Source organism: Bactrocera tryoni, chromosome 3 (genome assembly GCF_016617805.1).
Source record: "Bactrocera tryoni isolate S06 chromosome 3, CSIRO_BtryS06_freeze2, whole genome shotgun sequence".
In the NCBI taxonomy this organism is placed as follows: Eukaryota; Metazoa; Arthropoda; class Insecta; order Diptera; family Tephritidae; genus Bactrocera; species Bactrocera tryoni.
This window is the reverse complement of record NC_052501.1, coordinates 47994688-48018712: the sequence shown is the minus strand read 5'-3', so window position 1 is coordinate 48018712 and position 24025 is coordinate 47994688. Positions and strand designations below refer to the sequence as shown.

General features: G+C 40.1%; 1 pseudogene; it reads right to left on the bottom strand.

Moving 5' to 3' along the window:
- Positions 1–611: 611 nt before the first annotated feature.
- Positions 612–24025, bottom strand: part of LOC120770636 — a 55430-nt pseudogene continuing 32016 nt past the window's right edge.

Here is a 24025-nt window from a genome sequence, read left to right as displayed (position 1 = left end):
CTTTTTATATTTAATTAATGATTTACCGTGTAAAGTAGCGGCTTGTTTTTTACCTTCTACTTCTATCATTTTTGCGTGAGGGAATTTTGGATTAACATAATTTTCTTCTGCACCACTATCAATTAAAATATACACTGAGTTACCTTCTTCTGTGGTCCTTACAAGCGTTGGTAACCCATGCCTTAGAATAAAAAATATTCTTCCTGTTCGTATTCTGTATTTGATTGTTGATCGTGTGTAATTTGGTTGATCCGTTGATTCTTCGGTTGTATATTAGCATGACTTGTATTATCTCGTACTCGTTTGTATCCCAATGCACCTGCTACCTTCTTAAATGGATTTTGATAATTCTGTCGAGGCTGCGGATTTCGTGGTGGTTGTTGCTGATTCTTGTTGTAACCTTGTCTCGTTGGTCTACGGAATATGGTAGATGAATCGATATCCATTGGTTCAACTGGGGGTTGTTGTTGATAAGAATAATTATTCTGATGATGATTGCTGAAATTATGATTCTGATGATGGTTGTATCGTGGAATGTACTCGAGGTTCTGATGGCGTGAATCATGTTGCATTGTACGGGCGATACAGTAGACATCTGCTAATATATCTATCTAATCTATAGTGCAGGCTCGTGCATAGATGGCATTCTTGATAGCTACACTTCTCAGTCCAGTGACGAATGTTCTGATTGCTTTAGCTTGGATTTCTTGTGTCAATACTTGGATTATTCGTTCTTCCTTGTGTGTCATCTCAATCTTGGATAGCACTACATTCAATGCTTGGTTCAGATTGTCATAATATACATGCAGTGGTAGTTCTTTTTGTTGTATTTTCATCATATCTTCCTCCAGAACGTATATTGGTCGTTTGTCGGCATAGGAATCGTCTAGCCTATCGATGATGTCTTGGAAGTTTCTCTTTACGTTGTGGTTGATCAGGATCTGTGCTGCTTTGCCAGTAATTTTTCCTCTGATCATTATTAATGCTTGGGCATATATATTATGTCCTTCGAATTGTCGTATGTCTTCCATTAATGTGGTTGCTACTTTCCTCCAATTCCTGTATTCGTTGTAATCACCATTAAATTGTGTTAGTGTTTTAAACATATTCAGATCCACTTCTTCTGGTCTGGTGTAAGAACATATTTGTTCTGTTCGTTGTGGAATGGTTGCACTTCTTCCTAATTGTAGTTCGGATAACTGTCGTTGCAGATCGGCGACTACGTGGGTTAATGCAATTAAATTTGCTTGTTCTGTCATCTTGCTGGTTTATTTGTTGATTTATTTTACTAAAAATCGGTCTCCAGTTGTATTCTTGGAGCGCTGCTTGATATGGTATTCTTTCTATGAAAGCGGGTTGTTTGCTAAGGATGGTATATTGATCCTTTACTTTCAATTTGTTGTCGTATTTGGATTTTTATGTGAATCCCTTTTGATTGACGTTGTGTGGGATGATGCACTGGTAAACTTCTTGGATGGTTTAAATGAATCCTTTTTTTGTTTCCAGGGACTAGGTTCTTCCCTTTCAGGCAGACTGACTAAGGATATTATTGATGATCCTTTTTTGTTGCTGCCCCACGTTGGGCGCCAGTTAATTTATTCACTCGTTATGAATAAAATAAATATAATTTTAAGTCAGCCAATGAGATTGGTACTGACTGATCATTTATTCGTTTAATAATTCACAGTATACACATGTACTTAAGTATTGAATATATTAAACTTAAACTGTACCTTTACAAGTGGTATACAGAACTTGTTACTCGGCAGTCGATAATGATAAAGTGACGTCAAGGCTATTGTTCCAGTTGCTTATATAGGCTATGCTTATCGCTGCTCATACTATTGAGATGCTAGTTGTTTACTAGTAAATAACTATTTGGGTTATTATTGTTTGTTGTACTGATAGTGCGCTTCTATTGTTCTAAGATAAAGTTGTTTTGATGATTTTTCTTTAATGTTTACTGAAAGATAAGGTTGTGGTTAAAGGTTAAAGTATTAACTCGCGCAACTTTTTTTTTAGTTAATGCTTAGTTGCGTTCGAATTCAAACTTCGAAAGGGAAGAAAAGAAAAGATTGCTCTACCGATACAGACGTGGCAAAAGAAATTGGGCGGGGGCGGCGTCGACAAGCTGAATAAATAATAAACATATAAATTTCACTAATTCACTTACCGAGAAAGGAGTTCCCGTTTCCTTCTAATCAAATTTACAAACTCTTCCACTTCTGACATAGTGTTCATTTTTACACTAAGAATATGCAAAAATATAACAAAAAACAAAATGTTATAATTTATATCTCTTTTGTGGAATTATATTTTAGCTTTCTTATTCTATTCTGTATTTCAATTTATTTGGTGAAATCATTACACTTAAAAAATCCCAATGAACGGCAAACGCTAGGGAGGCGTCATTTCCACGAATTTGTAATCATACCTGAATTTAATACACTTACTAATCACTAAACACATATTAAAATTATAGCTTATTTATAATAATATATACAATATACTTACCCAAAGCCACGAAATAACACTTGACGCGTCTCATATATTGAAGAAAATTCATGAACTGAGTTAAGGTCTATGATTGAAATTTGGCCGAAACGAATCAAACACCTGAAAAATTAAGAAAAGGACCATGTTAAACTTTTCACATGGTCCAGTTCAGCATGACATGCGGTTAGATATGTAATCAGGTCTGCTTCAAAACATAATCAGTTTGGACCATGTGGTCCTTAAATATTTAGAATGAACTTATGTATATATTTGTAGGAATATACAACGCCTTTAATTTTCTGTGATTCTCTTCGGAGTCGTTTGCTCTTTAATTAATTGCGACCATCAATGTTAATTACTTCTGGCTTCGCTGGTATCATTACATGGCAATTATCAACTTAACGCCTATACCTGGTAGACTTCCTATAGTTTTTAATGTACATACAATATGTATATATAATTAAAATTTATTGACAGATTCAGTTTTTTAGAAAATGCGATATTATTTTGTATAACATACTTCTCTTCTTCTTAATTGGCGTAGACACCGCTTACGCGATTATAGCCGAGTTAACAACAGCGCGCCAGTCGTTTCTTCTTTTCGCTGCGTGGCGCCAATTGGATATTCCAAGCGAAGCCAGGTCCTTCTCCACTTGGTCCTTCCAACGGAGTGGAGGTCTTCCTCTTCCTCTGCTTCCCCCGGCGGGTACTGCATCGAATACTTTCAGAGCTGGAGTATTTTCATCCATCCGGACAACATGACCTAGCCAGCGTAGCCGCTGTCTTTTAATTCGCTGAACTATGTCAATGTCGTCATATATCTCGTACAGCTCATCGTTCCATCGGATGCGATATTCGCCGTGGCCAATGCGCAAAGGACCATAAATCTTTCGCAGAATTTTTCTCTCGAAAACTCGTAACGTCGACTCATCGGTTGCAGTCATCGCCCAAGCCTCTGCACCATATAGCAGGACGGGCATTATGAGCGACTTATAGAGTTTAGCTTTTGTTCGTCGAGAGAGGACTTTACTTTTCAATTGCCTACTCAGTCCGAAGTAGCACCTGTTGGCAAGAGCAATCCTGCGTTGGATTTCCAGGCTGACATTATTAGTGGTGTTAATGCTGGTTCCTAAATAGACGAAATTATCTACAACTTCAAAGTTATGACTGTCAACAGTGACGTGAGAGCCAAGTCGCGAGTGCGACGACTGTTTGTTTGATGACAGGAGATATTTCGTTTTGCCCTCGTTCACTACCACACCCATTTTCTGTGCTTCCTTGTCCAGCCTAGAGAAAGCAGAACTAACGGCGCGGGTGTTGAGGCCGATGATATCAATATCGTCGGCATACGCCAACAGCTGTACACTCTTATAGAAGATGGTACCTTCTCTGTTTAGTTCTGCAGCTCGAACTATTTTCTCCAGGAGCAGGTTGAAGAAGTCGCACGATAGGGAATCGCCTTGTCTGAAACCTCGTTTGGTGTCGAACGGCTCGGAGAGGTCCTTCCCGATCCTGACGGAGCTTTCCGTGTTGTTCAACGTCAGTTTACACAGCCGTATTAGTTTTGCGGGGATACCAAATTCAGACATCGCGGCATAAAGGCAGCTCCTTTTCGTGCTGTCGAAATCAGCTTTGAAATCGACGAAGAGGTGGTGTGTGTCGATTCCCCTTTCACGGGTCTTTTCCAAGATTTGGCGCATGGTGAATATCTGGTCGGTTGTTGATTTTCCAGGTCTGAAGCCACACTGATAAGGTCCAATCATTTTGTTGACGGTGGGCTTTAATCTTTCACACAATACGCTCGATAGAACCTTATATGCGATGTTGAGGAGGCTAATCCCACGGTAGTTGGCCCAGATTGTGGGGTCTCCTTTTTTATGGATTGGGCATAGCACACTTAAATTCCACTCGTTGGGCATGCTTTCGTCCGACCATATTTTACAAAGAAGCTGATGCATGCCCCTTATCAGTTCTTCGCCGCCGTGTTTGAATAGCTCGGCCGGCAATCCGTCGGCCCCCCCCCGCTTTGGTGTTCTTCAGGCGGGTAATTGCTACTCGAACTTCTTCATGGTCGGGTAATGGAACGTCTGCTCCATCGTCATCGATTGGGGAATCGGGTTCGCCTTCTCCTGGCGTTGTGCGTTCACTGCCATTCAGCAGGCTGGAGAAGTGTTCCCTCCATAATTTAACTATGCTCTGGGCATCAGTGACTAGATCACCTTTGAGGGTTCTACAAGAGTATGCTCCGGTCTTGAAACCTTCTGTAAGCCGCCGAATTTTTTCGTAGAATTTTCGAGCATTACCCCTGTCGGCCAGCTTATAAAGCTATTCATACTCACGCATTTCGGCCTCTTTCTTCTTCGGTCTGCAAATGCGTCTTGCTTCCCTCTTCAACTCTCGGTATCTATCCCATCCCGCACGTGTAGTGGTCGATCGTAACGTTGCGAGGTAGGCAGCCTGTTCGAACCTTCCTTGTATTTGTTGGCGTGCGTTTTTTGCTGCACAGAGGCGAGAGCGAATCTTAGCTGCAACAAGATAGTGGTCCGAGTCGATGTTAGGACCTCGGAGCGCACGCACATCTAAAACACATGAGACGTGTCTTCCATCTATCACAACATGATCGATCTGGTTGGTAGTTTTTCGATCCGGAGACAGCCAGGTAGCTTGATGAATCTTCTTATGCTGGAATCTAGTACCACAGATAACCATATTTCGGGCCCCGGCGAAGTCAATCAGCCTCAACCCATTTGGGGATGTTTCGTCGTGGACGCTGCATTTACCGACCTTAGTGCCAAATATACCTTCTTTGCCCACCCTGGCGTTAAAGTCGTAAGCACGATTTTGACATCGTGGCGGGGCAGCTCTCATAAGCGCGCTCAAGCGCTCAGAAGGCATCTTTGGTCACATCGTCCTTCTCTTCCGTCGGGGCGTGGGCGCAAATCAGCGATATGTTGAAGAACCTCGCTTTGATGCGGATTGTGGCTAGACGTTCATTCACCGGAGTGAATGATAGTACTCGGCGACGGAGTCTCTGTCCCACCACGAATCCAACACCAAACTTGCGCTCCTTTATATGGCCACTGTAGTAAATGTCACAAGGACCTACTCGTCTCTGTCCTTGTCCCGTCCATCGCATTTCTTGGACGGCGGTGATGTCAGCCTTTATTTTTGCGAGGACATCAACCAGCTGGGCAGCGGCACCTTCCCAATTAAGGGTCCGGACATTCCAGGTGCATGCCCTCAAATCGTAGTCCTTATTCCGTTTACCATGGTCGTCATCAAAAGGGGGGTCTCTCATCCGAGGCTGTTTTTTGAAGTTTTCATTGGTATTGTTTTTTTACGTGGCGGGTCCCAAGCCCAGCGCACAACCCTTGTAGGGAATGTTTCGCCTTCTCACTTTAGCTCGCCTTCGAACGGATGTTCTTAGGCTACCCAGAGGATACTTGGTCAAAGACCGGAAGTAGTTAGCTGCTTGAGCCATGTGTAAAAGAATCGTTTCTGGCCACTCCCAAGTGAATGGCGATCAAAGAACTTTCCTCACTTGCGTGAACTTCTACACATGACTCCATCCTCCATACTAGTATATTCAAATAGATTTTGTTGACGAATAAAACATTTCTCAGTCCTAATTTTGTTCGGAAAAATTAAGCTGACCATAATTTTATTGTAGATAGCAAATTTTTACAATAGCAGCAACACATAAATTATCTACGTGTTTACACTTGCTCCTACACAATCGCATTACACCACACTTACATGTCATCAAAGATACCCAAATTATTAAGTACAAACATACACTAACAAATAACGGCTTTTTCAATAGGAACGATATAAAAGTAGACCGATAGTGATCGCAAACGACGCCATTTTTTTCCCGTCCTTTTGACATTTTGCTTCAGTAAGGTTTGCCATTTCATCATGGAAAGATATACGATCCAACAAGGAGTCCAAATTATTAAAATTTACTACCGAAATTCGGAGTCAGTGGCCTCAACTTTATGAGCTTTTTTTTTCAATAAGAGCGGTTTGGGATGACAATGAAATTCTCTACTCCTTTGAAAGCACATTCGTACGTACTCCATGAGCCACCATTGCGTTCTGAAAATTGCGTCATTGGGCCATACATACTTTTTCCGTGATTATCAAGACCGGTACTGTGAATAGGAATCGCTACCGCTCAATGATAGCCGAATATTTTTGACCCGAATTGGATGATATGTACTTGGATAATGTGTGGTTTCAACAGGATGGCGCCACAAGCACACAGCGAATGTCACAATCGATTTATCGAAAACCAAGTTTGGTGAACGTGTTATCTCACGAAATGGCCCAGTGAATTGGCCGCCTCGGTCGTACGATTTGACGTCGTTAGACTATCTCCTGCGGGGCCACGTTAGGTCTATGGTCTATGCCAACAAACCAGCTTTTGCATAGTTTCTTTATGGTGTGTTAAGGCAGTGATTTCACTCTTAGGAAACAAAATCAGTAAACACAAAAATGAGCGACAAAAATAATAATAACTGCGGAAAGTGACTCAAAATCAGAGAACATAAGCAACCAGAATCAATGGTTAAAAGGCAAGAGCAGCCGGTAATTTGTACCTGAAAGCTGGGGATTGTTGCAGCTTCCGAAGGAACCGCAAATATTCGTAGATGCATGGCTGATAACTGTATATACCATAGTACATATGTCAGTGCTCATTACGCTTACAATGACCTTGGCTTGTGGTTCAGTCACATATGTTTTCAAGAGGGTTGAAGTGGATGTGTTTGTACACGCCAATTTGTTTATCTCTATCAAATTCGATATCGTTGTCATTAGCTTGTCACCGCAGCAGTAGTCTGCCGTTGAGATATTGATACCCTGAAGAGAGTATATTCAGTATGCCATAAAGTTTGTTGCACATGTCTCCTTTAGAGACCATATCTTTATATCGGGTGATTTTTTAAGAGCTTGATAACTTTTTTTAAAAAAAAAACGCATAAAATTTGCAAAATCTCATCGGTTCTTTATTTGAAACGTTAGATTTGTTCATGACATTTACTTTTTGAAGATAATTTCATTTAAATGTTGACCGCGGCTGCGTCTTAGGTGGTCCATTCGGAAAGTCCAATTTTGGGCAACTTTTTCGAGCATTTCGGCCGGAATAGCCCGAATTTCTTCGGAAATGTTGTCTTCCAAAGCTGGAATAGTTGCTGGCTTATTTCTGTAGACTTTAGACTTGACGTAGCCCCACAAAAAATAGTCTAAAGGCGTTAAATCGCATGATCTTGGTGGCCAACTTACGGGTCCATTTCTTGAGATGAATTGTTCTCCGAAGTTTTCCCTCAAAATGGCCATAGAATCGCGAGCTGTGTGGCATGTAGCGCCATCTTGTTGAAACCACATGTCGACCAAGTTCAGTTCTTCCATTTTTGGCAACAAAAAGTTTGTTAGCATCGAACGATAGCGATCGCCATTCACCGTAACGTTGCGTCCAACAGCATCTTTGAAAAAATACGGTCCAATGATTCCACCAGCGTACAAACCACACCAAACAGTGCATTTTTCGGGATGCATGGCAGTTCTTGAACGGCTTCTGGTTGCTCTTCACCCCAAATGCGGCAATTTTGCTTATTTACGTAGCCATTCAACCAGAAATGAGCCTCATCGCTGAACAAAATTTGTCGATAAAAAAGCGGATTTTCTGCCAACTTTTCTAGGGCCCATTCACTGAAAATTCGACGTTGTGGCAGATCGTTCGGCTTCAGTTCTTGCACGAGCTGTATTTTATACGGTTTTACACCAAGATCTTTGCGTAAAATCTTCCATGTGGTCGAATAACACAAACCCAATTGCTGCGAACGGCGACGAATCGACATTTCACGGTCTTCAGCCACACTCTCAGAAACAGACGCAATATTCTCTTCTGTACGCACTGTACGCATTCGTGTGGTTGGTTTAATGTCCAATAAAGTAAACTGAGTGCGAAACTTGGTCACAATCGCATTAATTGTTTGCTCACTTGGTCGATTATGTAGACCATAAATCGGACGTAAAGCGCGAAACACATTTCGAACCGAACACTGATTTTGGTAATAAAATTCAATGATTTGCAAGCGTTGCTCGTTAGTAAGTCTATTCATGATGAAATGTCAAAGCATACTGAGCATCTTTCTCTTTGACACCATGTCTGAAATCCCACGTGATCTGTCAAATACTAATGCATGAAAATCCTAACCTCAAAAAAATCACCCGATATATATAAATCTTCTGACCGTGTGTTTGTAATTGCACTGCTCTTTAACGGCTGCACCGATTTTGATAAAATTTTTTGTGTGTGTTCAAGGAGATTAGAGAATGGTTTAGATTCACAATTTGGTCCACTGAAAAATGTTTTTTTAAATTAATTTTTCATTTGTAATTAATTGCTTACATTGGATCCGATAGATTGCGCTACCATCGCAGTATCCAATATTCAAACCTTAACCTTAGAACACACACCCGGGTACAAATGTATCCACTTTCAACTTTGAAGTGTTGTAACTTTTGAACCGCTATACCTCTCTATCGGACCATTGGTTCAGGAGCTACAGCCTTCCAAACACATTATATACGTAAACACACACCCGGGATACGTTTGTACCCCAATAGTAAAAATCCTCATACTAATCAAAAAAAAAACATTTTTTATATTAGTTTTTTATTTGAAAAATTAAAAATATTCATTTCACATATTATATTATTGACTTTTATTATAAAAATTATAAAAATGCATCTTATATCTAAGGAAAATCATGGCAAATAGAGCAATTTGTTGATGTGACCGAATGTTCAAGACACTTTCTGGTTTTTCTACGGCGTTTTTCCTCTTGTGCGTAACATAAGTAGCAAGATCCGGACACAGGTTTTGGCGTGCGCGCTGCGGCAGATGTTGATGCTGCTGTTGACACCATTGATTGTACCGGTCGGTTGAAATATTCTTCAATAGCAATTTTAGTCGAAAAATTTCGCGTCACTTGACGATTTATGGCTCTGGCTTCAATAATGGGCATACACAATGCTTCAGCCACGCTGCGCAGGATCTGCTTACGCTTGTTGTTTGTTCTCCAAGGCAACATAAGGTTATTCAAATCGTAGAAAATGTAGGCTGTAAGAGCTGTAATGTCCAACATGTTGAACAACATCGATAGTGGCCATTGTTTTGTTTGTCTTTGTGTTCGATTTTCCGCAAACATTTGGTCCATTCGATCAACACCACCTTTGGTGCGATTATAATATTCACTTATTTCAGGTTTCCCACTGTCAGCTATTTCAGCATCATTATGCATGGTCGAAAGCAAAATTACTGCTTTATTTTTTTTGGGAACATAAGAGCACATTGTCACAATATTTTTGAAGCCAAATGTCGTTGAACCAATTGTCCTGTTTTTGTTCTGCTTCATTTCTTGAGGAATATATGATTTGTTTTTGCGCAAAGTTCCAACGATCGTGAGTTTCCAGAAGAGAAGCAGTTCTGCAACTGGTAACGTCGTAAACAAATTGTCCATTGTAATGTTTCGGCCACTTCCTTGGTATTTGGTAGACAAATCCTTCACCACTCGTTCGCCTTGGTTCGTTTCCCTACCAGTTTCTGCTAGTATATATTTGTCCATGCAGTGGATATGCATTTGTGGCTATGGTAAGGAAATAACCGGAGAGGTCCTTCCCGATCCTGACGGAGCTTTTGGTGTTATTCAACGTCAGTTTACACAGCCGTATTAGTTTTGCAGGGATACCAAATTCAGACATCGCGGCATAAAGGCAGCTCCTTTTCGTGCTGTCGAAAGTAGCTTTGAAATCGGCGAAGAGGTGGCGTATGTCGATTCTTCTTTCACGGGTCTTTTCCAAGATTTGGCGCATGGTGAATATTTGGTCGGTTGTTGATCTTCCAGGTCTGAGGCCACACTGATAAGGTCCAATCAGTTTGTTGACGGTGGGCCTTAATCTTTCACACAATACGCTCGATAGAACCTTATATGCGATGTTGAGAAGGCTAATCCCACGGTAGTTGGCGCAGATTGTGGGGTCTCCTTTTTTATGGATTGGGCATAGCACACTTAAATTCCAATCGTTGGGCTTGCTTTCGTCCGACCATATTTTACAAAGAGCTGATGCATGCTCCTTATCAGTTCTTCGCCGCCGTGTTTGAATAGCTCGGCCGGCTATCCGTCGGCCCCTGCCACTTTGTTGTTCTTCAGGCGGGCAATTGCTATTCGAACTTCTTCATGGTCGGGCAATGGAACGTCTGCTCCATCGTCATCGATTGGGGAATCTGGTTCGCTTTCTCCTGGCGTTGTGCGTTCACTGCCATTCAGCAGGCTGGAGAAGTGTTCCCTCCATAATTTAAGTATGCTCTGGGCATCGGTCACTAGATCACCTTTGGGGGTTCTACAAGAGTATGTAAGGAGGATGGAGTAATGTGTAGAAGTTCACGCAAGTGAGGAAAGTTCTCTGATCGCCATTCACTTGGGTGTGGCCAGAAACGCTTCATTTACACATGGCTCAAGCAGCTCACTACTTCCGGTCTTGACCAAGTATCCTCTGGGTAGCCTAAGAACATCCGTTCGAAGGCGAGCTAATGTGAGAAGGCGAAACATCCCCTCCGCAGGGTTTTGCGCTGGGTTTGGGGCCCGTCACGTAAAAAATCTTACCAATGAAAATTAACAATCAGCCTCGGATGAGAGCCCCCCCCTTTGATGACGACCATGGCAAACGAAATAAGGACTACGATTTGAGGACATGCACCTGAAATGTCCGCACCCTAAATTGGGAAGGTGCCGCTGCCCAGCTGGTTGATGTTCTCGCGAAAATAAAGGCTGACATCACCGCCGTCCAAGAAATGCGATGGACGGCACAAGGACAGACACGAGTAGGTCATTGTGACATTTACTCAGTGGCCATGTAAAGGCGCGCAAGTTTGGTGTTGGATTCGTGGTGGGAGAGAGACTCCGTCGCCGAGTACTATCATTCACTCCGGTGAATGAACGTCTAGCCACAATCCGCATCAAAGCGAGGTTCTTCAACATATCGCTGATTTGCGCCCACGCCCCGACGGAAGAGAAGAACGATGAGACCAAAGATGCCTTCTATGGGCGCTTGGAGCGCGCTTATGAGAGCTGCCCCCGTCACGATGTCAAAATCGTGCTTGGCGACTTTAACGCCAGGGTGGGCAAAGAAGGCACTACGATCGGTAAATTCAGCCTCCACGACGAAACATCCCCAAATGGGTTGAGGCTGATTGACTTCGCCAGGGCCCGAAATATGGTTATCTGTAGTACTAGATTCCAGCACAAAAAAATTCATCAAGCTACCTGGCTGTCTCCGGATCGAAAAACTACCAACCAGATCAATCATGTTGTGATAGACGGAAGACACGTCTCATGTGTTTTAGATGTGCGTGCGCTCCGAGGTCCTAACATCGACTCGGACCACTATCTTGTTGCAGCTAAGATTCGCACCCGCCTCTGTGCAGCAAAAAACGCACGCCAACAAATACAAGGAAGGTTCGACGTCGAGAAGCTCCAATCACAACAGACAGCCGAACGATTTTCTACTCGGGTTGCACTCCTGCTCTCTGAGAGCACTCGTCAACAACTCGGTATAAGGGAACTGTGGGACGGCATTTCAAACTCCTTACGTACAGCTGCAACCGAAGCCATTGGTTTTCGGAAAGTGCAAAAGAACAGCTGGTACGACGAAGAGTGCCGTGTCGCAGCGGAGAGAAAACAGGCTGCCTATCTCGCAACGTTACGATCGACCACAACACGTGCGGGATGGGATAGATACCGAGAGTTGAAAAGGGAAGCGAGACGCATTTGCAGACAGAAAAAGAAGAGGCTGAAATGCGTGAGTACGAAGAGCTTGATAAGCTGGCCGACAGGGGTAATGCTTGAAAATTCTACGAAAAAATGCGGCGGCTTACAGAAGATTTCAAGACCGGAGCATACTCTGGTATAACGCAATAACTTGACTTCCAATCAAATGTCATGAAATTCTCACCGGACAATCGATAAAGATAGCAAATTCTAACGCACCAGTCGACATATAGAAAAGTCCTGTTTACTTTGGAACACACGTATATTTATAACTATTTTGACAATTCAGCGCAACACATGGTGAGGATAAATTTCATTTAATATTTTATGCCGATTGGAATGAGCTTTATTAAGCGTCTGAACTTATTTGCTATAACATAATAGAATACAATATCCCATAAAGGGTTCACAACAAAAAAAAAACACTTTAACTTCGGCTGCACCGAAGCCATAATACCGTTCTCAGGTATATACATATATACCTATATATATATATATACAGCACAAAAACATAAAGATTCTTTGGATATTAATCTTTACCAAATTTAATGAAGATACCCTGTCAAATAAACAAGTTTTCCATACATGTGCTTGAGTTCGACAACAGCTTCTTTCAAACTGACATCTCAAAACCTGAGGAACTATTTCGCATGTATAAAGATAGACAGACGAACATAGCTAACTTGACTCACATGATCATGACAGTTTATATGAATAAAAAACAGTAAGACTTTTTTTAAATTCATAATTTTTTCTTCAAAATATATATCGTCCTCCTCTAAGGTAAGCTCTTTAACAACAATATACTTGTGCCAACGTCTTTTCTAATCCTCGAAACAGGTGTTAAAGTTTATTTCTGTGATAGCGCATAGCGATTCACGTTTAGTGTCATCAATTAACTCGAAACGGTTTTTCAGAAGTCACACGAGGCAAAATTAGGCGAATACGGTGTTGGTGGCACGATACCGGTTGAAAATTTGGCGAGAAACTACCGAAGAATCAATGCAGTATGCGACGGTGCGCTATCGTGAAGCAAAAATCAACAGTTTTCGAGTAGCTTCACACAAATGACACATAACACTCAAATAGTACTCGTTGTTGACGGTTTGGCCGGTCGGAAAAAATTCGATAATCGAGGACAACTGTCAACATAACCTTAATTTTTGTCCTTCTTTGACGTGGTTTTTCGGCTTCTGCTCACCTTTGCCAAGATATTCGACCGTTTGATCGTCTGCTTCTGGGTCGTAAGTTTCATCGCCAAATGATCTTTCAAAATAGTTTTCACTAATGCTTCTGATATTCTGGTAATCCTCGTTTCTCAAGCACCAATTCTTTTGTTTTATTGATGTGTTGGTTATCGGTTGATTGAAGGCCGTACCGGATGTGGTTTGTCGTCAACACGTTCTCGATCTTCTTTGAATAATTTTTACTTATCGAAAACACTTGCCGGCGATAAACAATTATCGCGACACTTCGTATCGACACCAGAAATTTAATTCCGCACATAAAATTTAATGGAACTTGTTTACTGAATAAATTTACTAATCGTAAAAATCGTCGAATGGACTTTATGTACTTTAGAAGAACAAGAGTATACTAAACACTAATGTTTTTTTGATTTTACATTTGCACAGATGATAGTCATACCAACCTAGAAAAGAAATATTTTAACAAATGGGTTTTCATACGAAATTTAAAATAGAAAGTCCTACTTTTTTTGCCCAGAGTAATTCCGACTTCTCTTTTTGGGCGTTACAAATATGGTGGGAAACTTAATATTCCCTGTTCAGGATTACGTATTGAGAGCTTTATGGTTAGAAAGTATCGAAGTTTATTTTTTAGTTTACTTGACATTTAAGAGAAATAAGTTAATTTTAAACTTAAAGTGAAGTGTCTTAATTAATCTCAAAGATACTATATAGTCAAAGGATATAAACGGTTCGGGTTATAAAAAATTTTACAATATTTTGTAAACCAAATATTAGAAACTTTTAACACAAGTAACTCCTGGTGTCTTATACGTTCGAAAAATTCCTCCGAAAGTATCATACAATATATGCTTATGGTCTTTAATTTGATTTCGCTACCAAAATTATATTATTTTTATAAAAAAATGAAACGAAGGCTTTTTCCAATTTGTTTAAAACTACTCCAAATCAGATACTAGCAACTTATATTCGCATATTTCTATTCGTTTGATTAAAGTATGCTATTGTAAAATCCACATTATTTTGAAGATTAATTAGTTCGAAGTATTTATCGTAATCCTAGAGCGAAAGTCTTTGTGCAAATAAAAAAAAATATATGGATGCAGTTACTATGCTTGTTTTCATTGCTAAACTCCCATCTTCTGACTAAGAACATATTCCATACTTAAAAGGAACTATATCAAAGCTTTTTATAATTCAGACTATAGATACTGACTATGCAAAATATAATATATAAACCTGCTTTTCCATGAGAATAACTTTCATACCAAATAATTATCGAAAATCGCTCAATTCGAGTAATATCGAATTTTTACCGAAACAAGCTTGGTTATCATTCGAGTTTAGATCTACGAACGATAAGAATATTCTACTTAATAAATGGGAATATGGACCTTACTTTTGTAAACACGTTTTGTTTCTCCAACAAAATTTCTAAAAAAACACCCTTTAAGATCTTTAATATTTTTACGTAGTTTCTATGAACATAAAAATGTATTTTGATTATAGAGTGTGCCTTTGCACTTAAGAATTTCATAATGTCATTTGCAAATTAGTGTTATTAAAATTATTATTATTGCATTACCTGTACAATAGAAATTTTAATTCGCGCATGAATGAATAATACATGAGGTACTTTGAATAAAACTTTTTGAAAAGTAATAATTTTTTGTTGTTTTTTTAACAGTCCTGTTTCTTTTGCGACAGAGCTTGTATGTATAATATTGTATTTATGTGGAAATTATGTGAGTGTATACCTTCTTAGGCGATATTCGTGAATTTTTCAAGAGATATTTGGAACTTCTTTGAACGTAATCTTATATACAGGTATCCCTCGAATAGCACGGTACTTGAGTTGCACGAAATCTCGAATAGCACGGTTAAAAATTGCGACAACCCTCGAATAACACGGAGTTCGAATTACACGAAGTCGCGAAAATTCCTGTTAAAAATTGAGTACAATTTTCCTTCGAACGACTGTTTGTAGTATGACGCAATAATGCATTTGAATCAGTGGTATGTAATTTAAAAATTATTGCGTTTATAAAATTTTACCTTTTAAATTTTTAAGTTTCACTTTTCTAAATTGAATGAATTTTGTTATTTTTGTATAACTGAAATTTTATAACTAAAAATAAAAAAAAAATTGTTCTTATTTTTAATGATTTCTTAATTAATCTTTGGAACCAAATGTACAAATTTTGTATGGATCTCGAGTTTCGAGTTGCACGGTTTTAAATAGCACGGAACGGTATCTCCAAAATTGTATGATTTATTAGTATCAAATAACACGATTTCGATTAACACGGAACCAATTAACCGTGTTATTCGAGGGATACCTGTACATATTAGCTGACCCCGCAACCGTTGTCCTGCGTGAAATTATATGCTTTGAAATGGAAAAAGTTGAAATTATATTGTGTTGAAAATGATTTATATTCGATTGTTCTACATTTTTTAATGTAGCACAGCTTAATAAACATAATTTTTTTGATTTCTGTTCTGGTGCGTAAATATACAAAGAAGATGGGTTTCCAACTCGTCAACCCGCCACATATATCTGGCCAATTTTTAATGGAAATTGAATACGTTTGAAATGAAATGGCTGTCCCTTGTATTCGATAACTGCGTCATAATCAGTCGGGTTCCATTACACAGTTTCGGCGCATGAAGATTGTGAAACATAATAATGAGAGATCCAACTTTGAGACGCAAATGATGCTGGGGCATACCAATGCTCTCCAAAGAAATTTGGAAATTCCACTGGATAATTTACGGTTTCATCTTTCTTGTCAAGACGATCGATCGATTTATATGAGCGCAAACCTCCCGAAATTTGACTTTGAATCTTCCAGTTTAAGTCATTAACATCGGTATTTTTGGCAACTAAAATTGCGCGTGCGCTCAAGCAATTGCAGTTACGATAATTTTGCCAATGTGCGGATAAACATTCGTGATGAGTTCATCTTCCGTTGAAGTGAATTGACAAAAGGGATGTGAAATTGATATCAAACCACTGGAAGTATCAACCGAAATTTGCCCATTTCCAATTCTTAGCGAATACAATGTAAAATGTCATCGGCAATGTCATTTTTTCGTATCCCAAAATTAATGCGAATTTGAAGGCTGATATGTCGAAATGATCTTCGCGAAAACTATGCGAACTTCAGTGGCATGCAAAGTAACTATTGCATTGTCCTTCGTCTGTTTTCAGTGATTAGCATGTTCCAGCAAACGCAACTGCTGGCATGCTTCTCAAAAAGTTGCACACACTGTACCATTCACAATACGCAATGACTTAAATGAAGTTGAACCGCGAGACGCACAACAGTCGGAAAGCTTTCATGAATTGCAAAAGTAAACATCCTACAAAGCGCTTTATTGGGGTTCACATATCGACCCGTTTGATACTGCTGATATCATATCGTTCAAGGCCAATAACCGCTATGTTGCTTTCGTTGGTGACGTACTTGCAAACGTATTTGATCGATTTCACTAATCTACAATATTCAACATTGACATGAGTTTTGAATGTGAATTAGACAAAAGTGGCGAATATGGTACGATCCATATATTTTCAACTTCGATGTGTTGTTAACGTCGATATTCACGCCTCTAAATGCTAAATATTCTGCCATTGTCGTCTGGTGAGCGACGCCGATACAGTGAATATCCATCATTTCCCATTTCCGTTTCAGAAAGAAAAGCACTTGAGTAGTGTTTCGTGCATTTAATGTCAGACATACAAACCAAAGTGGGATTTTAAGGTTCCGAAAGTCCATGAACCATATTGGTTTTCACCACTTCGTATAATTCTGGATCTATCTCTGAATCAGGAATTTCCGCTGAAATGATTTCATCAATTTGATCTGGTGTAATCACCATCCGCATCCATAGCTATGCTTCAAGATAAAGACCGTCAAACATCGCAGCTATTGTTTAAAAAGTCGTGCTGTGATATCGTTACGATCGCTAGCTGATTGACCGCGATCCATAATTCCGCACGTATGTCATCGCATTTTGGGAGTACTTCTTGCCTTTCTTTGGGCTGCCATACGTCGATGGCAAAAAGAACGCCGACAAATATTAGCGCGACCTCTTCGTGGCTTCGTAACAAATTTCAATCAGTAATTGATCACTTCGTCTGAAACACACATAAAGTTTTCACTGAATAATTTCCAATAAATCAAAGATGGTTTCTACGGCGAGAAAAAGTCGAATAGTTGCCGGGAAATCCCCAAAAACAGTCCTTTTCTTTTTCCCCATATAAACGATTAAATGTTTTTTTGTTAGTAACGCTAATGCTCGAGAACGGCTGAACCAATTTTGATGAAATTTTCAGAGGTTGTTCGCTGTAGATCGGGGAAGGTTTAGAAATAAAAAAACCGTATGGTTTTCTTGAGGAAAAGTCTTAAAATTGGAGAATTCCAAATAATATACAACTTTTTTTTTAAATTTTTTTGCTTTGTTTTTCAATTATTTGAATCGCTCCAATTTTTCATTTGCTTTCCTTATTCCGATTATTCAAAAAAAAAAAATTTAATTATTCAGTGAAAACGTTATCTGTGTTTCACACAAAGTGACCAATTACAGATTGAAATTTGTTACGATGCCACGAAGAGGTCGCGCTTTTATCGGTCGGCGTTCTTTTTGGCATCAACGTCCATTGGCAGCCCAAGGCACAAGTCGGAGTAGTCCCAGAATGCGATGACATACGTGCGGAATTATGGATCGCGGTCATTCAACAAGCGATCATCACGATGTCACAGCACAACTTTTCAAACAACAGTTACGATGTGTGAGGGACTTTATCTTGAAGCAGCGTATATATGGTTTGTTAGATGCTAAATGTACTCTGTTGAGTGCCAAAAGGGAGGTTTGCCGCACGCACACATTCCTTTTTGGATGGTGCTTCCACCAGTAAAAATTGAATTGAAATTCCTGATGCAGAGAAATATCCAGTATTATACGAAGTGATGAAAACCAATATGGTTCATGGGCCTTGCGGACATCACAATCCCACTTCGGTTTGTATGTCTGACAATAAATGCACCAAACACTATCCACGTGCTTTTCTTTCGGAAACACAAACTAGAGATGATTGATATCCACTGTATCGGCGTCGCCCACCAGACGACAATGACAAAAAATTCAGCATTGAGCATTATTGGTGCGTGAACCGCAATAAAGCTTTTTGTACGATATTTACTTTTGCAATTCATGAACGTTTTCCGACTGTTGTGCGTCTCGCAGTTAATTTGGAGAATGGCCAAAGAGTTTATTTCAACTCAGATAATACATTAGAGCCAGTGACAACACCGCCAGCAACAAAATTAACATTGCCGAGTTTTTTCTCAATTTTCGTCAGTGATCCGTTTACGAGAACATTGCTCTATTCGGAAATACCTTGATATTATACATGGAATGCATCGTCGAAGAAATAGTTACGCAGAAAACAAGGCCAACCAGTAGATGGACATTCAGGTGTGCTCTCAACTAATGCATTAGGACGAATTTATACAATCCATCCGGAAAAAGACGATTGTTTCTATCTTCATTTGAGTCATTGCGTAGTGTTAATGGTACGGTGTGTGCATCTTTTTGAGAAGCAAGCCAGCAATTATAATCCCTGGAACATGATAATCGCTGGAATTAAACGATAGACGATGCGGTAGCTACTTCGCATGCCACTGAAGTTCGCACACTTTTCGCGATGATCATTTCAATATATCAGCCTTCAAATCTGGGTCAATTATGGGATACGAACAAAAATGACATTGCCGAAGACATTTTGCATCGTATTCGCAGAAAATTGGAAATGGGTCAATTCTGTCAATGAAGACGACGCCGTGAGTTATCCGGTGAAGTTTCTTAATTTGTTTGGAAAAGCTTGGTATGCCACTGCGCCGTTTGTGTCTTAAAGTTTGATCTGTCTTTATCATGTGTCACAATCTTCAGACACCAAAACTGTGTAATGGAACCCGACTGATTGTGACGCAGCTTTCGAATATAAGGGGGCAGAATGCTTGATTTTACGAATTCCTTTGTGTTCTAACGATTTGCCATTTAAGTTCAAACGTATTCCGTTTCCAGTGAAAATTGCATTTGAGTTGATAATCAACAAGACACAAGGATAGTAGCATAGTGTGTGGCATAAATTAAGAAATACTATGTTGTTATACGTGGCGTGCCCACGAGTAGGAAAACTATCTTTTCTGTCATTTACGCAGCAGAAAAGAAACCAAAAAGAGGTTGTTTATCAAGCTGCGTTACACTGAAAAAAATGTAGAAAAATCGCAAATAAAAGATTTTCAACACAACATAAATTCAGCTTTCTTTAATTTCAAAACACATAATCGAGTAACTCAACAACGGCTGAACCAATCTTGCCAATTCTTTTTCATAAATGTCCTTTGGGGTTCAAGGATTTTTTTTGCTGCAAGAAAATTCGAATAATTGCCGGAAAACCCCTAAAACCAGCCCTTTTCTTTTTCCCATACAAACGAATGAATGTTTGTTTGTTGGTAACGCTAAGAGAACGCAGAAGCTGCACCAATCTTGATGAAATTTTCAGAGGTTTTTCGTTGTGGATTCGGGAAGGTTATAAAAATACGCTATACTTTTTGTGGAGATCTGTACATGTTAAAGAAAGTGACAACGTCTGATTGTGTTTAACGTGGGATCCTGCTGTCGACAGCTTAACTCCACGGCGCTCAAAAGCACAACGGATCAATACAATGCGTCGATCAGCGCCCTGAAAACTGGGTAAACATTTTCAGTACCAATTGGCAGTGTGTCATGGATACACTAACCACTAGGGTGAGTCGATTCCAGACTTTTTTCGATTCGGGATTTCTAATAGTGCGGAAAAGTTGCCTTAGTACTTCCTAATTCCAATGCAACTCTTAGTTTTGAGATCGGATTGCATCTTCAACCCCAACTCCGGCCTTGAAATTTCGGAAATTCGCCTAAAATCGTGAAATTGTCCCTATCGCCTGAAATACGCATCTCATGGCAAAATGTTTAAAACAAAAGTTATTTATCACGTCATTTGCTACCGAAATGGCCATAGGACGAACCGTTCCCGAGATACGAGCGAAAATGCGGCGCGCCACAGCGCAAGGTGAAAATCGGCTTGCGGCCACACTTCTTGACGTTGATTTCGCCGAGTGCTATCACTCACATTTATTCACTTACGCCAAAGGACACGTTCGGATAATGTCCTGTGTTTGGCATATATCCGTACAATCTCCCTGAGTCCCAATTACCTATGTACTTACCAAGATGTTCTTTTGTGTTATCAGCTTGAAAGATTTCGTATAGGGCGACTCCGGGGTGACAACTATGAACCTAGGAGTAAAGAGGTTACAGAAATAGTTGCAAAAAAGGTTGAAAATACTTTCAAAAAGTCATCTATTCCGATAGTTTCACACACCAGAGTTGTACAAATGCTCACCACATACCATAAGAAATTTCTGACTCTTAAATAAATGTTTTTAAGGAACCCAATAGGTTTGAGCTCTAAAAGAGACGACTTTGTCTCTTCTGCCGGAAAATTATTTGACATCGCTGCTTGTAAATGCATTTATTTTTCTTCTTGCACTTGTCCAAAGGAAAGGAAAGTTCCTATCAATGAACAACCAATTCTCTTGGACCAGAGAACCAGAAGAATTGGTCGCATTGGAAGTGTTGATCTACCTGAAACAAAAAAGATTACAAAGAAAAATGAACGTAAATAAAAGCTTTCAAAACGTCATTCAACATCAACACTTACCAGAAAAGTATCAGCTAGGACACGTGACCATTCAGATCAGCCAGACTCTCATACAGATGACAACAATGTAGGTGCGTCGCACATGGATTCTTCCAAAAACGATGCTGATGATGAATTTTCTCTTCCATCCTCTAAAACCAAACAAAACACACTAGTATTAGATTACACTGCTTTAGCTGCCCAAAGATTTGGAGTAAGTGATAGAGCAGCGGCCTTGATTGTTTCATCTGCTTTTCTGGATGCCAAAAAAAAGCAGGTTTGATAACAGAGGATGAGGCTAGCTTTGTCACTGACAAATGCAAGATTAGTCGAGTAAAAAAAGTGATGGAGTTAAGCTCCAAAAGACCGAAAGTATTGACTCTGTATATGGGCTGTATTTTGTATAACGGATAGAAAGGAAGAGGAAGATAACGGCCAGAGAAGCAGAGTCTGACACTGTAAATGGAAGGGTTAGATGTAATAAAGTGCCAAAGCTGAATTTCAAAGCTAATAATTATTACGATATAATTAACTGGAAGACTATTACCTTGACTGTTCTACCAGTTCTTTGTTCAGTTTCTAACGAAGAACTTATAAAAGGGCTGTCGGGAGACACTGCAGAGGCATGAAAATTTAGTGAATTCCCCGTCAAACCGTCAAACTGGTGACGAAGGCATCTTCTAAAGTTATTGGCCCCCAATCTCGTGATCGTTTTATACGCTCTACACTGAAATCTAGGCAACAAGTGCCAAAGTTTAGTACAAAATCTGATTTTATCAATAAATTTGACACAGATTCAGACTAAAACAAGCCTGACATATGGTTGGTTGGTTGGGTTGGGCTTGGGAGGAACCCGAAGAGCAGCCACCTCCACGCGGTGGGTTCTGGGTGATCAATACAGGTTAGCTGAGAGCTGCAACAATTTTCACCTTGCGCTGTGGCGCGCTGCCTTTTCGCTCGTATTTCAGAAACGGTTCGTCCCACGGCCATGATCACATATTCCATTTCGGTAGCAATTGACGTGACAAATAACTTTTGTTTTATCCATTTTGCCATGAGATGCATATTTCAGGCGCTAGGCAGACAATTTCACGATTTTAGGCGAATTTCCGAAATTTCAAGGCCGGAGTTGGGGTTGAAAAAAAAGTTGCATTGGAATCAGAAAGTAGTAAGGCAACTTTTCCGCACTATTAGAAATCCCGAATCGAAAAATGTCCGGAATCGACCCGCCCTACTAACCACCTTGGTAGGGCTCGAGGCCCATCTAAAACCTCTGCCGTACTTTGGGTCCGGCACCCGGTTGCAATGCAACTCCACATTCGACTAACAAAGTCAGTTCCTCCCACGATTTGGGTTTTAACCACAGCCACCACGAATCTCAACAAAGAGCAGACTGGAGCGAACTCCAGAGGTTACTGCCGAAGCTACGACCAGTTGAGCTTCCATACAGCCCTGGACTGGCGGCTAGGATCTTAGTCGCCTCTTACGACAGGCATGCCTTACCGCGGTTTCCCCCCCAAACCCTGAGGGGCTCCCCCCGTACCCCCAGGGGGAAAAAAAAGTGACAACTGTCAATGTGTTTTACGTGGGATCCTGCTTGTGAAAGCTTAACTCCACGGTGCTCAAAAGCACAACGGATCAATACAATGCGTCGATCAGCGCCCTGAAAATTGGGTAAGGATTTTCAGTACCAATTGGCAGTGCGGTAAGGACACACTAACCACCTTGGTAGGGCTCGAGCCCATCTAAAACCTCTGCCGTACTTTGGGTCCGGCACCCGGTTGCAATGCAACTCCACATTCGACTGACAAAGTCAGTTCTTCCCGCGATTTGGGTTTTAACCACAGCGACCACGAATCTCCACAAAGGGCCAAACCCAATGATCAGACTGGAGCGAACTCTAGGGGCTACTGCTCCCCGTGGCACCAGGTTAAAGTCTTTGGTATGACCTTGTAGCCGAGGCTACGACCAGTTGAGCCTCCATACCGCCCTGGACTGGTGGCCAGGATCTTAGTCGCCTCTTACGACAGGCATGCTTTACCGCGGGTATATTCGGTTTCCCCTCGAACCCGGAGGGGTCCCCCCGTACCCGTAAAAAAAGTGACAATACGCTTTCATAATTTAGCAACAAGGAAGGCTTTGATGTAACGTGTCTGTGAATACGACATTTAATATTAGATTTATATTTGACGCCGACTGTGCCGGACGGAAAGTCCGATAGTTATTAACATAATATTATAATTGTTAGTTATATATGTATATAAATTATAATAAATCGGTATATCGCAGAATATTACATTGGCGACGAGGATAATTGGGAAGTATTTTACATAAAATCAGAAAGGCCGTATATGATTTTGAATTAAACGGGAGTAGCAACGCTAAGCGCACACACACACGCACAGATTCATACAGATATTTTGGTTGAATATGCGTGTAGGGAAATGTAAAAGAAAATTTTGTTCAGCATTACCTGAATAAGGGAATTCATTCCAAATGGAATGAGATTGCAATAAATTGGAAATTTCAAGGTGAAAATATAAATGTTTGAAATGAATTGAGAAATTGAAAAATTTGAAATTTGCAAATGGAGTGTGATATTCCAAAAAAAATTGGAATAAATTGGATTGGTGTGATATTCCAAAAAAACAAAAAAAAAATTAAATTTGTAATTTGAAATTTGATAATGATTCGAGAAATTTAAGAAAATTGAAAAATAATTAAAAAAAAAA